At 38.2% G+C, this 16345-nt stretch overlaps 1 protein-coding gene across 1 annotated transcript in view; it reads right to left on the reverse strand.

Moving 5' to 3' along the window:
• BCKDHB (branched chain keto acid dehydrogenase E1 subunit beta) overlaps nucleotides 1–16345 on the reverse strand; it is a 140816-nt gene that overhangs the window by 34908 nt on the left and 89563 nt on the right. The gene's annotated exons all lie outside the window — the stretch shown is intronic.

Genomic DNA, 16345 nt, shown 5'->3' on the forward strand with positions numbered 1-16345 from the left:
CCCGGTGCACCAGGGCAAGCTGGGTGCAGCCGGCTGGAAAGCAGCTCTGCAGAAAAGCAGCCAGGAATGCTGCTGGGCAACCAGCTGCACGCCAGGCAGTAGCAGGCGCTTCCAGCAAAGGCAGCGAGTGGTATACTTGGCTGTATCCGAAATCAGCCTGGTTTTAAAGACTTTGCTTTCCGTGTCTGTCTTTCGTGGTTTTGTAAATCATATTCCTTACAGGACTCGAATGTAATCCTTGTGGGTTAATACTACAACTCGTAGTAGTTTTCAGCTAATGACTTTTTGCTCAGCTCTCACTGTCGCTTCTTTCATACATTTAAACTTTTCATGGATTTTCATTTAAAAAATAAGTAAAAAAGGTAGGAAAAGAAAATAGATCCACCAATTTTGTCCAATTTTTCTTTTGCTTTGAAGGAACACTCCTGTGCTAAAGAATCGTAACACATAACCCCTGTTCATACTATTTTAGTTCAAAAGAATAAAAGCCAAAAATAATTGGCATCAGCAAGGATTTCAGATTTAAAAAGAGCAAGTACAATACATTCCTTGTGTTATTGCTCTGTACTGTACTAGGCACTCCGTAATATTCCATCATGACAAAATGTGCTTGTGAAAGAATATATAAATAGGCAAACAAAATAAAAACCAAAACACTCAAGCTCGGAACACACAGTGCACAAAGTACATTCCCATTGTATTTACCCAGTCATTAGCTATCTGTTTGCATTGTATATGGGGAAGTGCAAAGTAAACTAGAAAGCCTGCTTGCGTAGTCACTGACATCAGTATTGCAGGGTTATTAGACACTGGACGACCTTCTGCAAAAAGCTTTTACAATTTGAAACCTTTCTAAAATAACAGCTATGGATTTACTGTGAGAACTGAGATAGTTCTAAGCTCTCGTTGCCCTACTTTCCCTAATTAACACTCTTTGCTATGGTGGGCACAGTCGCAAGCATGGCATGACAGAGATAGCAAACATCCATGCCTTCTGCTAACATAACACCCTTGAGTTTCAATGTATGATATTTTAAAACCCATAAACACAGAGTGCGTGATGATCTATTTCTCTGTTAATAAAAAGTCGTTAATTGCCTCCCACGTCCATCCTCAAGGTACACAAAAATGGAAGGAAGAGTGGCCGTGGCTGTGAAAATACCTCTGAGATCTGCCAATGATCTTCTAGAGAGCTGGAGCTCACATTGTCAAGTACAGACAAGAAAGTGGGGAAAACGGTTCAACAAGCCATTTGTTTCTTCAGTAGCCTAAAGAAGCAGTAGGACGAACACATCCTTTTCAGACCCAGAGAAACTATACAGGAATAATTCAATATGATCTTCAGCAACAAACACAGACATGACTCTGTAGCAGTACGGCTACGCTAAACCTGTGGGTTTTGCAAGTGTGATAATAAGGTAACAGTACAAAGGCAGCATGCTTGCACGCATCTACAAAAAATTAGCTTTTCCCATTATTTCTTGTTATGTAAAAAAAAAAAAGAAAAATGTTTTGTCAAAAAGTACAGGGAAAAAATCACCTATATAAGAAGCTTAATGCAATAACTGTCATGATTTTGCATGAACCAGCAGCTCAGCATCATTCACATAACTTAACCCAGCAGAAACCTTGGGAAGAATAAAACCTTTCCAAAAAATTAAGGAATGTTTTTAGAGTTAAAAAAAAAAAAATTAAGAGGAGTTCTTCCATTTTGGAAATACAGCAAAACAATATTTATTTCATTGCTTATTTTCAAACTCGAAAATTTTCAGTAAAATCTGCAGCCGTGTTTCTCCATTCTTTTTCCTTCCGATTTGTGTACCCTAAGGTTCCAGAAGGCACAAACATTGTCACTTCATTTAGAGAAGAAAAAAGGCATATTGCAATATGATTGCTCTTAATAATTTCAGCTGTAAAGCCAAAATTAATAGTAATTTGAAAACTCTTCGTATCAGCCATCTTCCTTGACTGCTTTGTGTTTGTAATATACTTACTGCTAATAAATTATAGCAAAATTAAAAGTGAATACAGATCAGAAAATTTTGCAACTGTCTGGAGAAAGCAAGGATGAACATGTAAGACTTGTGTGGCAGAGCTGTCTGAAATATAGCCAGGAATTTGCCTTTATGCCTTTTCATAAACTGTCAGCATTGTAAGGAATAAAGGTATTGCACAATGCAGCTACTTCCAAGCAAATTGTTAAGGCTCCAGCATTTGAAGTGGGTGTAACTGACAGTTCTTAAAGAAAACCAATGGGTTTCCTTCTAGTCCTCAACAGATATCAAAGCAGGGAGGGAGAAGATACTAGCTTTGTTTTTTGTTTAAAATGATGCCGTTATGTTCTATTGAAGTACACACATTTGTAAGCTTAATATCCAGTGTGACTCCTTTCTAGTCAATGGATTCGTATCAGAGGCGACTTTAGTTCTGACAGAAGGGTTTGGGGTGTTCTGATACTTTGAACAACCTTTTTTATCTTGTCATTTGCAGCTGTTCAGGCTGTACTTTCCCTCTCAGGAAGCAAAGCTTCATGTCATTCCCTATGGATATATTACACATGCATTAAATAAACTTACAGCTATTTGAAGAGGCTTTCCTCCCTTTGCTTGAGACAACAGGCTAAGTAAAAAGGAAACGTATGTGTGTGTGACTCAGTCACCACGACGGAGTAACTCGACACCAGCAAAACCATCTGAACATCCAGTAAACCATGGAACAACAGCCTTTCCTAACGTTACCCCACGCTTTTAGAGCTTTTCAGTCTTTCTTCCCGATCGTTTCAGAAGAGCATTTTAAGTGCTTACTTTCACTGCGATCCTGGCTGTGATATCAGTGTTGTCACATTCAGCCAAGAATAGAAGTAACCTATACATTGGCCCTTACAATTTTTCATCATTTACTTCAGCCTTGTTTTGAAACGCTGCAATCACTGGCACTATTTACATGTCTCTCAGTGCTACTCAACCTTAACTATTGCAGAAGCAGGACCAGATTAAGATTCACATTACACGAGGTCTGATAATCAGCACTCACACCTTTGATTTTTTTAAATTGCCAGACAACTCGTAAGGCGGTGAGCGCTGGGCTCCCGACTGAAGCCAGCACAATACCTGTTAGCTTGCAGAGGACTGGGATCTCACACTTGTAATAAATTTTTAATATTGCAAAGGGCTTTTCAAGTCCGATAAAACTGAATCACTTCCACAGGTGTAAGTGGTCTCCCTCATATTTTCAGTAGAACTCCCAGCTAATGAGTCAGAGCAGGACTAACAGTACCCAGAACCACATCCTACAGTAAAACATCAGAATATAAGCAATCAAACAGCTTTTTATTTTTCAGAAAATATTTTAAAATAACAGTGAGGAGGACTTATTTTTAATAGTATAAAATATAGGTATAATAAATATTTTAAGACTTGATTAAAGAGAAACTGCCTATGTAATTATAAAACTGTGTAGCCTGTAAACAAAAACAAACCAAAACTCCATTTTATTTAATGCTGTAAAACTGTTTTACTTAAAATATTCTGCAATTTTATTTAACTACCAGGCTGCAGTCAGACTAGTGGAGATATTTTCTTCTGCAATACATGTTTCTATGCTTAGAAATACATTTTATTCTGATTATAGTGCCAGTTACTAGCACTGGAACGCAAGTTTCAATAACAGATTTTTCTTCTTTCTTTAATTCAAACAGTAGCATGTACTACCACAACTCAAACCAGAAATTCACTTCAGCAGTATGAAGTTGCTTGGCTGCAAGAGTTTTAAAGAGTTTTCATAGTGCGACTCTAGTATGTATCACTATAATTCTGTATCCCATTTTAAAACTGATAAATGGTATTTTCCTTGAACTTACTAGCAGCTAATTTTATTATTCCGTCTAGAGTGTATTTAGCTGTGGTGTTTACAAGAAGCAATAATGAGTAATAGCCTCACCATAGGATCAGAGTGGAGCTTTAATTATTTCTGCTTATTTTATATTAGACTGTTTGCACACATTAAATACAAAATATATTATCAGTTTAACAGAAAAAGCCTTATTTTACCATAGTGAATACTCCACTGTCCAACAAATGTTATCTGCATGATAGTGATTATTATGTCTCCATCTTTTAACTAAATCAGTTCCAGAAAAAGCAATGTTTTTAACCACAGGAGGCCAAAATTACATACTCACATAATCACAGAAGTCAGACAACTTTCTACAAGTCATTAAAAGGTGCACATCCCTGATATATGAAAACTCAATTTAGTACAGAAAGAGGCCTGAAACACGGGCATAATTCTCAGCTATCCTTTTTTGCAAGCCATCACATCTATTAATAATGCTTGCTCTGGGGCAAGTTCAGCCCACGAATGAAGAAATAAATCAGAGAGAAGGAAATGAAAAGTAATTTTTATTCCAGATGTTAATTTTATTCTTATTCAAAAAAAAACCCTCAATATATTAGCATAATAGATTTCTGAACTTATTAGCATAATACATGTGCAAGCCAAGTATGAATCTCTGTCCCTGGGAAGTCGAATTTGATCATTTGATTTGTAGACCATGCAACACACCACTGTTAACCATGAAAGTGCTGCTGTCTCAGAAGAAATAAGATACTCAAAACTACAATCCATATTAAGAGACTCTTCTAAACAACACAATTTCTTATTTTCTTATTTTTAAAGCACTTTAAATTTAAAAGATGTTCTCAAACGAGTAAATAAATGCATCTATGCACACAAAAGCTAACTCCTTTTCAGTCCCACAATTACGAGTGCAAAGCCGCTGTGTAAAAACTTCCTCTCAAAATGTACCTTGCTAAAGATTTCAGTTAGTCTGGAAAAGCTCCTTTGCAGAGTTTTGAAATGATGGCTCTGCCAAAGTTAACTAATGACTTGTTGATCTCAGTGGTTCAATTACCCTTGAACAGAAAACTTCAATACAGATAGATTAATACCATTTACTAATGTCACTGGCACTAAGTAGTGATGCTTCTTTCCTTTTTCTCTCAGCACTTTCCTATGAAAACGTATCACTGCGATTGTGTCTTTTTTATCCTATTTCTTAAGCAGATGATTTATGGAATATCAACTTCAAAAGTAAGAACCAGGAGATACTTAGATTGCCTTTTCCATACACCCGATATTCACTCTGTTTTTCATGAGTGAGAAGTTCTAAGAGAAAGAAGCTCGCAGGAGCCTTTCAGCAAGCTTCAGGACCGATGTGGGTTTTTTAAGTCAGGCGATATATCTAGGTAACCAAATACAGACGACTTAGTGTAACTACATGTACTATATAAAGAAAAAAAAACAGACCCCTTTAAGAAGAAAGCTAAGTAGGAGAAGGACTGAAAAAAGGAAAACTGCATAGTCCCACAAATTATTTTAAACATCAAAGGTTAAAAAAAAGAAAAAACTGCATAGTCCCACAAATTATTTTAAACATCAAAAGTTAAAAAAAAAAATAAATAAAATTACCTTTTTTGATTCTGCACGACAGAGCTACCACAACTGTGGCCTATTTTTCAGAGGGTTGTGTGATGTCCATAAATGCAATGCGTTGCCTTGCATACCTTCTAGCAAGGCAAGATGCACTTCTAAGAGTTAACTTGCATTTTTAAAGGACTAATGGATATTGAGTATCCTACTTTCTGCATGTAATTCAAAACTAGGATTCCTTCTTTACTGCTGCTGCTACCTTTTGATGTGGCACGGGTACAATTTTGAACTGAATCATTGTGTTGAGGAAACTTGAGTTCTCTCAAAAAAATGCACAACATTTTGACTAATGCAGCTTCAGATTTCTCTCTCCTAATATACAACAAGCTCTGGTTATTCATGTAATATAAATTACAAAGTCATATAAAATTCTGGTATTATATTGCTGAAATCCACAAAACTAGAGAGAATAAAACCATGAGACATTTCCTTTCTAGAAGACTTGGTTATGTTCATTTTTTTAATAATATTATTGATAATACTGTAATATTAGAGTAATTTCTTGGAATTTTCTTTGCTCAAAGCCACTGCACTTTTCAGAGATTTACTTATTGTAATATTATTCATCAGTGTGCAGTACAACTAATATTACTGATTAAACAAAAGAAGGCACAAAAAAGCAAAGCACTGTAGTTCTTGCTGTAAAGAAGTCAAACTTTCCAATTCTACACATTTGCAATCAGTTAAAGAAAAAATTAACAGGTGACACTTAGGGCCAACCACCCATTCCACACACTGACTTGTAAAAGAAAGAGTACTGAAAAAAAAAAAAAAAAAAAAAAAAGGCATTCAGAATGAAATCTTAATTCCACTGACTTCATCGCCTGGGCCTAGGTTTTCATCCTCGGTGACTTAAGAGCCAAGCCCCTGGTGCCAGAGACACGTGAGGAGGGAGGGAGGGGATACAGTATCCAGACAATTGCTGTGAAATCTCAGCAGCTTGCATTTCCTACCACCTCCCTGCCTAACAGTTGAGCGTTTTTCAATGCTACCTTTACTAAAAAGACCCACGTTTTATCTATATCCTTTCCTAGTCAGCAATACCATAAATCTAGGAGAGCACTTTCTTTAAAACGTACAGGAGAAACGGTACTTCTTCACCAAGCAATGGGAGGGAGAGTGAAACGCTCCTGACTTCCATCCAAGAGGACACTTACACTCCTCGGACGTCAAAGTTACTGCACTGCTAGGCAGTTGTCCACGCTTAGTGCCTCAGCAAAACGCGTCTGGGTGATCAGACCTCCGCTTGCCACAGCACAGACAAAAAGGCACTTATTCAGGGATGACAGGGAGCAAAATATTATTTCCAAGCCAATGTATTTTAGGAACAATTCCAGCTACACGGATCAACTTTTCCAGAGTCAGAAACTTCCATATATAGATTAATAAAAGGCAGTTTTGGCTCTTTGTAGAATGCTTTTTTAGTTTTGAAGGGTGTTTTATAAAATGACCGCTTCAGTGTCTGGTACAGTGGAAGCAGACTTTCCTTCCTGACTCGGTCATGTCTGACATTAAGTCCTCATCGATTTTTGCTCCTTGTGAGATAACTGTCAGTAGAATGATTTGCACTACGTGTGCCTACAACTTCGTTTCCTGCTTAGATGCTCGCTGTTAAGCGTGGTAATAGTAACAAACATTTCCAGTGGGATGTAGACAGATGCCTCTACTGCTACTGCTCTTTCAATAAAGCTGTCTTTCAAAATCCCACTGTGATAGCCAACACAGCACGACTACAGAAAGCATCACAGGCACTGCTTATATACAGCATATGAATCACATCTACAACTAGGAAAGTAACTCATGTTCGTTCTCTTATGCTGATGTTACAGTATATAACAGACCTTTCTTCAGCAGCCTAAAGCATTGTTGCAGATAAGGCCATAGGAACAGAGGGACACGCAGGGCTCTCTCCCAGTGTTGTTATTCTTCTCATGTAACCAACTGAAATTAACAATTTTCTTTTCACCAGGAACTAATTCTGGGTTTATATCTGGTACTCAAAAACTCTTAATTGGTTTTAATCTCTTTTGCAGCTTTTTAATTGTAGCTTTTTAACTGCTACATCCCTATGTGACAGCGATGAACAGGTGCCCACTTACATTCAAAAGGACTATTGGACAAAAAGGTCTATTTCAAAGTTTGTTCCTCTGTGCCTATCTAAACTATCACATGGAAACTCAGCACTGTCGTAACTTTTCCTACAATCCTATGTCCAGATTTGAGACTTTAAGCCAGGGTGACACTTGGGCACTGACATGTTGTATCTGTCCCCAGGGAGAACAGGTATTTCCCTTCTCAAGGACACAGCAGAAGCTGCTAGACTAGGGGTTTTAGGCAGTAAAACTGTAGCCTCCTTTTTCTCTTCTGTATTGAAAATCTTAACGTAGCCAGCAGCAACAGTATAAAATTCAGGGCACTCTGGAAGGGCACAGAAGTGCAGAAGAGTTCAAGAGGCTCTTTTTACATCTTCTCTTATGAATACATTCAGCACAGAACTGAAATAATTTGATCCTGTGTGCATATATAAAACATCAATAATTACACATGATTTTACAGGCCTTTTATGTATTAATTAAACTTATAAGGAAATAAAATAAAAGCAATGTTCCCTATACATAGTATTTTAAAAACTTCAGTGAGCCATTAACATGAAAGCATATATTCTTCTCTACTTTGTACTATACTTTTTCCTCAATTCTGCACAGATTTTTATATGGTACAGACATTTCTTCTCCAGTCATGCTACTCTGAACTATGTCTGTGGCATTAAACTGATCGTCTAGCCAGACCATTTCTAATGGCCACATCAAAATATGAAAGGCCAGGAAAAAACAGAACAATATGCTTTTGTGAATCAACACTTTACAACCTCAAATGAACCCACCAAAGTAGATTTTTAAGTAAATAAAACAAGCTACTGAGTGCCTGCTCCAAAGAAGTAAACCTGACATACAGCGCAACTAAAAAACTCCATGTTATTCTTTACCCTGACTTGCCAGAGTACATATTAAGTTACTATACCTGTGGCTAATAAAGGATTCTAGCATCCCATTGAAGTGTTTCAAGAAACGATGCCAAAGGTCAACTGACTTCAACCACCCAAGGAGTTTTTTTTATAGCTCTGGAAGAAAGCTCATTACCACACTTTCACAGGGGACTCGTGGCCACACCATCGTAAATTGCTGTTCAAAGCTCCACTTACTTGGGAGTTCTAAAGCGACTCATAACTCAACCAGAAGAAAAGATAATGCCAAACAAAATGGAGCAAGTCAAACACAGTATTGTTAGGTCTTCAAGTGGAAGAGAAGTTAAATATCCTTGAGTTAGTAATTACTTTGCAGAGCAGCCTTATTCTAGAGTCCTGCCACAGATCATCTTTATCAGACTAGAGTCAGAGTTTCAAAGCACTGTAAAGCCTATTAAAACAGAAGGGATTTTTTTAAATTAATTTGAATTAAGCAACAAGCTAGTGACTTGACATGGTACAAAAGAAAGGCCTGCTGAGTAACAGCTTTAACATTTACCTAAAATTGCTATAGGAAAGTCCATAGTTTTGGTGTCCTCCTAAATCATCAGTAGTTATGTTTACGTACCAGTTAAAAACGCTGATGTTACCAAACTCTAATATGGTATTAAAGATAAAAATGGAGAAATATCACCACATCACAGACCAGAAAACATAAGATATGCAGTCCTCAGATGTTTTTTTTGCCCTCCTCACTATTTGGAGCAATGCCTTCTCACTTCTATCAGCTCCATGGGCTATCAGAAATGTCATGTTAGAATCGCAACACGGTTCTAATTAAAGCAGCTTGAATTAGTATTGTACTTCTGAAAATGCAAACTGTATCTTAGACTAAGCATAAACACAAATTATTTCCTTAACCTAGGAGAACTATTTTCTAACAGCTAGACATATGAACATTCTAAAAGGAGGGGAGTGCAAAGCAAAAAGAAAATTATAATTCTGCCTCAGTGCCCACGATTTTGGTCTTTTTCAGATTTAGTGCATGGAAGGCCAAACACATTGTTCAGAGTTACAAATCACAATGAATGAACATGGATACATCAGCAGGACAATGATACCAGAGTTCAGCCTCAGGCATATGAACATCTGCATGTTCAAATTAAATTTCAGAATGTGGAAAAAAACGTCCTCAGTAAATACACTAAAAGCATACTTAACACTATACACTCAATGGATTAAGGTGATCCAACACTGAACTTGTTTAAGTAGCTGAAACTTTTGATTTCGCTGAACCACAATGATTCTCAGTGTATTCTGCTACTTTGCTACTTTGTATTGTCCTGGGATATACTCCTTGTGCCTCTTCAAGAATTTGTGTAAGAAATGAAAAAGTACTCGGCTGCACACTTGCCTACTCCACCAATACAGGAAAAACAGTTCAGACAGGATAAGACAAATGGGGTTTGATGAATTTGGAAGAAATGCTGCCTGCTGCCTAACAGACAATGCAGCTTAAAATGGATAGGAGAGGGTTGTTTTGCTCCAGTGCCATTTATTCAATAGATTACTTGAAAATAACAAACTCTACACAAAGCATAAAACTTAATGCTAAGCTTTAAAAATACTTTCTTAAAATATACTTTTATTATACTTTTAAAAAATACTTTTTTAAAAAATACTTTTAAAGGCCCAGAAGGCCAACCGCATCCTGGGATGTATCAAGACAAGCGTGGTCAGCAGGTCAAGAGAGGTGATTCTGCCCCTCTACTCTGCTCTTGTGAGACCCCATCTCGAATACTGTGTCCAGTTCTGGTGTCCCCACCGTAAGAGAGACATAGATTTGTTGGAGCATGTTCAGAGGAGGGCCACAAAGATGATCCAGGGGCTGGAGCACCTCTGCTACGAGGACAGGTTGCGGGAGCTGGGATTGTTCAGCCTTGAAAAGAGAAGACTTCGGGGGGACCTAATAGCTGCCTTCCAATACCTGAAGGGAACCTACAGGAAGGCTGGGGAGGGACTTTTTACAAGAGTGTCCACTGATAGGACAAGGGGAAATGGGTTTAAGTTGAAGGAGAACAGATTTAGATTAGATCTTAGGAAGAAATTCTTCTGTACAAGGGTGGTAAGACTTTGGAATAGATTGCCCAGAGAAGTTGTGGATGCCCCCTCTCTGGAGGGTTCAAGGCCAGGTTGGATGGAGCCTTGAGTAGCCTGGTCTAGTTGAGAGGCATCCCTGCCCATGACAGGGAGGTTGGATTAGATGATCTCTGAGGTCCCTTCCAGCCTGTGCCATTCTATGATTCTATGATTCTAATGAGGCAGCACTTACTGTCCATCTCTTTTTGGTGCTTATGGAAACTACAAAGCTCCTGTCTCATTCTTGTCTTTATCTCTCTAAAGCAAAAAAGAAAAAGCTTTATCTCCTGCCAGCAGTGAGCATAGTCCCATGGTGCCTGGGAAAAGCTTACTGCAACCCATAATTTTTAGACAGAACAGACCCAAAGCCAAGTAGGCAGAGCTCTCTCTCACTGTGTAGAAACGCATGTCCAAATCAGTGACAGTGGAATTCAAGCTTGGGGTAATCACAAATATAGCACAAATGCTTGGGTTAAGCACAAATGCAGGTCAAGCAGAGAACAGATGAAGAGTAGTGCTGAAGGACTTGGGGGTGTTGGTTGATGAGAAGCTTAACATGAGCCGGCAATGTGCACTTGCAGCCCAGAAAGCCAACCGTATCTTGGGCTCCATCCAAAGAAGCGTGGCCAGCAGGTCGAGGGAGGGGATTCTGCACCTCTGCTCTTGCGAGACCACACCTGGAGTACTGTGTTTAGCTCTGGGATCCTCAACGTAAGAAGGACGTGGAGCTGTTGCAGCAGGTCCAGAGGAGGGCTACGAAGATGATCTGAGGGCTGGAGAACCTCTCCCATGAAGACAGGCTGAGAGAGTTGAGGTTATGCAGCCTGGAGAAGAGAAGGCTCCAGGGAAACCTTCTAGCAGCCTTCCAGTACCTAAAGGGGCCTACAAGAAAGCTGGAAAGGGACTTTTTACAAGGGCATATAGTGATAGGACAAGAGGTAATGGCTTTAAACTGAAAGAGGGGAGATTTTGATTAGATATAAGGAAGAAACTCTTCACTCTGAGGGTGATGAAGCAGTAGAACAGGTTGCCTAGAGAAGTTGTGGCTGCCTCATCCCTGTAAGTGTCTAAGGCCAGGCTGGATGAGGCTTTGAGCAACCTGGTGTAGTGGATGGTGTCCCTGTCCATGGCAGGGGGGTTGGAACAGATAACCTTTAAAGGTCCCTTCCAAGCCAAACCATTCTATGATTCTGATTTTTGTTGGGTCTAGAGACCGAACTAATAGGACATGTAAACACTTTGTGTTTACAACTTTAGAGAATGTATTTTGGGGTGGATTTTAAAAAAATCCACCACAAACTCTAAGTACTTCATTTTCCAACTTGAATGTTATTTTAGGATTTGGGGGCTGTTTGCTTGTTTTAAGAAATGTATTTGGGTGTTTTACACAGTACAGACAGATCACTGTGTCCCATTTAATATTTGGCTATATCTAATTCATTAAAAAATTTTTCTCTTCTCAGTATTGAATTTATTCCAATCTAGAGGAACACAACATTCTCCTTTAGCCTGAACTGATAAAACACGCTGCTATTATAATGACTTTTCTCTTTGCATTTTAGAGAAATTTGTTCCTCATTATGTCCATCAAAAATAAAATAGGCGTGCACAAAGTCTCATGAGTAAATTGGACTTTATGACATGATAACATCTAACAAAACTTCTTAGAAGACCATTCATCTTGTGTTGCATTTCTTACAGTTATAAAACAAGACTTTGTTATTGGTTCTAGGTACCAGCACAGGAGACAAGATGAAAATTAAGATACTTCCACACAGTGAATCAAATTGTATAACAAGAGACTTCGGTGTAACATCCACAACAATTTTGGCCTCAAAGGGTTAGTGTGGAGAAAGTACAGGCACTACCCTGTGAACAGGCATTGCTTGTTAGATTTTGGTTCCCTTATGAAAGTGATACAGGTTCAGAAAAATACCACCTCTGCCAGACAAACACAAGCACCAAATCCCCACAGCTGGGCTCGCAAGCCCCAGGTACCGTGCAGGCACTGCAGCAGAGGATCTTACAAGCAATGAGGGGCAAAGGTGTAGAAGGGGGCACACAGTGGGATACAAGGCATAAAACTTGTTCTTCTATTTACAAAAGAAAACAGAAAATCTCAAATGTTTATTGCTGTATCCAAGCTCCTTAGAAAGCTCTTTAAGGTACAGAATAACTTAGTTTGAGAATTAGTATAAAAGATTCACATTAAATTCATAGTCAAATTCTGAATATGAAAGATTATTTTTTATATTGATTTTACTGAACTTTTCAGTATCACCGGTGAGTCTTACTTTCCTAACATTTTTTGTAGTGTATAAACTTCAGTTTCCATTGATAACTAACACAGCTTTATTTTCTGTGAGAAATGTTGGGTTTCTAACATATTGTCTATTCAATTCTATTTTGCTTATGAAAATATGCTGATGGCATTCAATACTTGCATAGCAAAAATTGCTTCTAGTTCTTGCTGGATCATAAATTGGGCTCTGCTGAACTGCCTATATTCATATTTTATAAACACACGGAATATCTTCATGCACCTTTCACATACACCTTTGACTCAAGTCACTGAATGGCAACTTTATGTTGATGATATTTCCCTTACTACTCCCAACTCCTTACTTAGGAAATAATATTATTCTTTTCCATTATTCTGGATAATTTCTATATGTTTTGCTTTTCTCTTCCTTCAAATCATTGCTCTTTTTCTATGGTATTATTATACATTTTATGCCCATCTTGAATTTACTTCCCTGTGTTTATTCCAGCTTTTCTTTATATTCTATAACAACATTTCCTAGATCATACTCCTAGTGACAGAAACTGATGTTGTGATTCCCAAACCCAGGCTTTTACAGCTTGTGATTCCTGCTAGATGGGCTAAAAGAGTGAAAGTGGCAAAGTTAAATAGAATAGTAAATGAAGGACTAAATTGTGTCAATATTTCATCTCTTCCAATTTTACTACCTATTGTGACTGTGCCAAAGCAAAGTTAAAAAACATCGATTCAGATTTAATAATTTTCTTATGTCAGCTGAACAATCATACTCCTGTACCTGCCTGTTTTAGCATGACTTTTTCTTTAGGTATCTGTGTTACATTTAGTGCAAATCCTCTTTGTTTAGCCATTCCATGAAATGGTACTCAACACTGAAAAAAATCTGTATCCTATGAAAAGCTGTCCAGGCTGGCCTGCACTCAACCATCTTTCTAATCAACTTGGAAAAACATGTTTGAGTTCTTTTATTATTTCTCCAACTGAATATAAAGAAATATTCCAAATTTCCTCATTTCTATAATTAAGTAGTTCTAACAATTTGTACTTCAAACTCCTCCAACCTCTTAAGACAGATACATTCCATTACATCTCAATAGTCAGTTCAAAAGGCAATTTGCTTCAACACATACTGTGAGAATGAAATAATTTAAATAGAAATGAATAACAATTACACTGGAAGCGTTGCTTTCAATAAAGACAGACTTTAAAATAGATTTACAGCCTGTTCACTAACGTAAGACTTCAAGTGGCACAGGCACAAGGTTTGATGTTATTCATTATGAAGTAAACCCCACAGACCACTTCAAATTATTAATTGGTTCCTATTGCACTAAGTACAGACACAGGTGCATAATCTGAAACTCAAACCTGGTCTTGCAAGTATTTTGGAGTACTGCATTGCAATCACTTTCTTAAAGCACCACTAAGAGCCACAGGGGACTGTCACAGCTTCACTAGGAATATCTTCAGCTCATGAGAAAACTGAAATAATGACACTGTTTGAAATATCTCAACATCCCAAATTCTAAAGACGCATAATGCAATAGTATGAAAAATGATTCAGTTCAAACATTCTGAAAGCATTATGTTGGAAAGATGAAATTTTTTTGGTCAAGACTCTAAAATAATAGTTAAGACAGTGTCTGTCCAGTATCAGCCTTAGGGCTATTTTACTTCAAATCTTCATACTGCTGAAATAATTGAATTATTTTTCTGTTGTTCAAGCTTTTCTTGTTTTGGCAAATTCTTTCCATGGTAACCTGCTTCAGAATAAAATTGCTCTGAAACTATTACATCTTTGAAAGGCATTCCAAGGCATATCTACTCTTCCTTTTCCTGAAAGGCTTCTTACAAAAATATCTCATCTAACACTTTCTGCTAATGTCACACACTAGCAGGAAATTACACCACTTACTGGAGATTAGGCCTTATTTTGCAGCAGCAGGAGGAAATCTAAAGAACCACCCATTCAAACAGAGAAAGATTATTATATCAAACTTTTAGATATAGAACTGAAAAAAAAATAGGATCACATAAGTTAATCCCCAGAAACAGCTTATTTCATTGAATTTGCTGGGACCTATCCTCTGATTAATATTAATCTTTAGGAAGACTGAAACCCCTACGTGAAACACAGTCCTCTAGAAGGACTCCTGAGGACTGAGCTCTATTCAGCTGCACATTTCTTTGGTAGCTGACCCAAGGTCTCCTGCTCCCCAGATGCTCACAAGATGTGAGGGACAAAGTGGCTACCAGGCGGTAAGAAAAGGAACTGTGCTACCAAGACAAAAAACTCACAGTTAAACAGAACTGCTCTGTTCTTGCAAGAATGAAGAAAATATGTTCCTTTTTACATCTGTTTAACCCTCTACAAAAAACACTGTGCCAATTTCTTATTTTACAGACAGCAACTATCTTCACCAGGCCAGCAAACATCTTTCTTTAGTCAAGTACATTTCTTGTATTTTAACAACAACATACATTTTCATGGTGTATTCTGCTCTAATGTTATCGATGTACAAAAAGATTAAAATTCCTAAAAGAAATTTTAAATTTCTTAAATGAAAATATTCAAAACTAGTAAGCATTTTCTATTTTTCAGTAACTTAACTATTATTTGTAGAAAACAGGTAGAATCATAGAATTTTAGAATGGTTTGGGTTGGAAGGGGCCTTAAAGATCATCTAGTTCCAACCCCCTTGCCACAGGCAGGGACACCTTCCCCTAGATCAGGTTGCTCAAAGCCCCATCCAACCTGGCCTTGAATATCTCCAGGGATGAGGCATCCACAACTCCTCTGATCTCCACATCAACCTGTTTCAGTGCCTCGCCACCCTCATTGTAAAAAATTTCTTCTTTAGATCTAATAGAAATCTGCCCTCTTTCAGGTTAAAGCCATTACCTCTTATCCATTTCACACATCCTTGTGAAAAGTTCCCCTCCAGCTTTCTTGAAGGCCCCCTTTAGGTACTGGAAGGCTGCTAGAAGATTTCCCCAGAACCTTCTCTTCTCCAGGCTGAAAAACCCCAACTCTCAGCCCATCTTCATAGGAGAGGTGATCTAGCTCTCGGATTGTCTTCATGGCCTTCCTCTGGATCTGCTCCAAAACCACCATGTCTTTCTTGTGTTAGAGACCCCAGGGCTAAATGCAGTACTCGGGTGGGGTCTCATGCGAGCAGAGTAGAGGGGCAGAATCGTACACATACACGTCTGTACATATAGAATATATACATACATATGTGTATATATACACACACACACACGCCTGGCTCGCTTAACCTACCCCCAGCTAGTCCAGCTTGGTATTTGCTAGAGATAGACACTGACACACTCGCCTACTCCAGCCGCCAGCACCCCGGGCACACTGGCTCCTGTGACCCACCCTGACTCCAGTGGTGGCACTTAGACCTCCATAACACACAGACACAGACAGAACAGAGAGCACCTCACCCAGGGAAACAGAAATAGAG

The sequence above is a fragment of the Tauraco erythrolophus genome, chromosome 2 (assembly GCF_009769465.1).
Source record: "Tauraco erythrolophus isolate bTauEry1 chromosome 2, bTauEry1.pri, whole genome shotgun sequence".
Classification (NCBI taxonomy): domain Eukaryota; kingdom Metazoa; phylum Chordata; class Aves; order Musophagiformes; family Musophagidae; genus Tauraco; species Tauraco erythrolophus.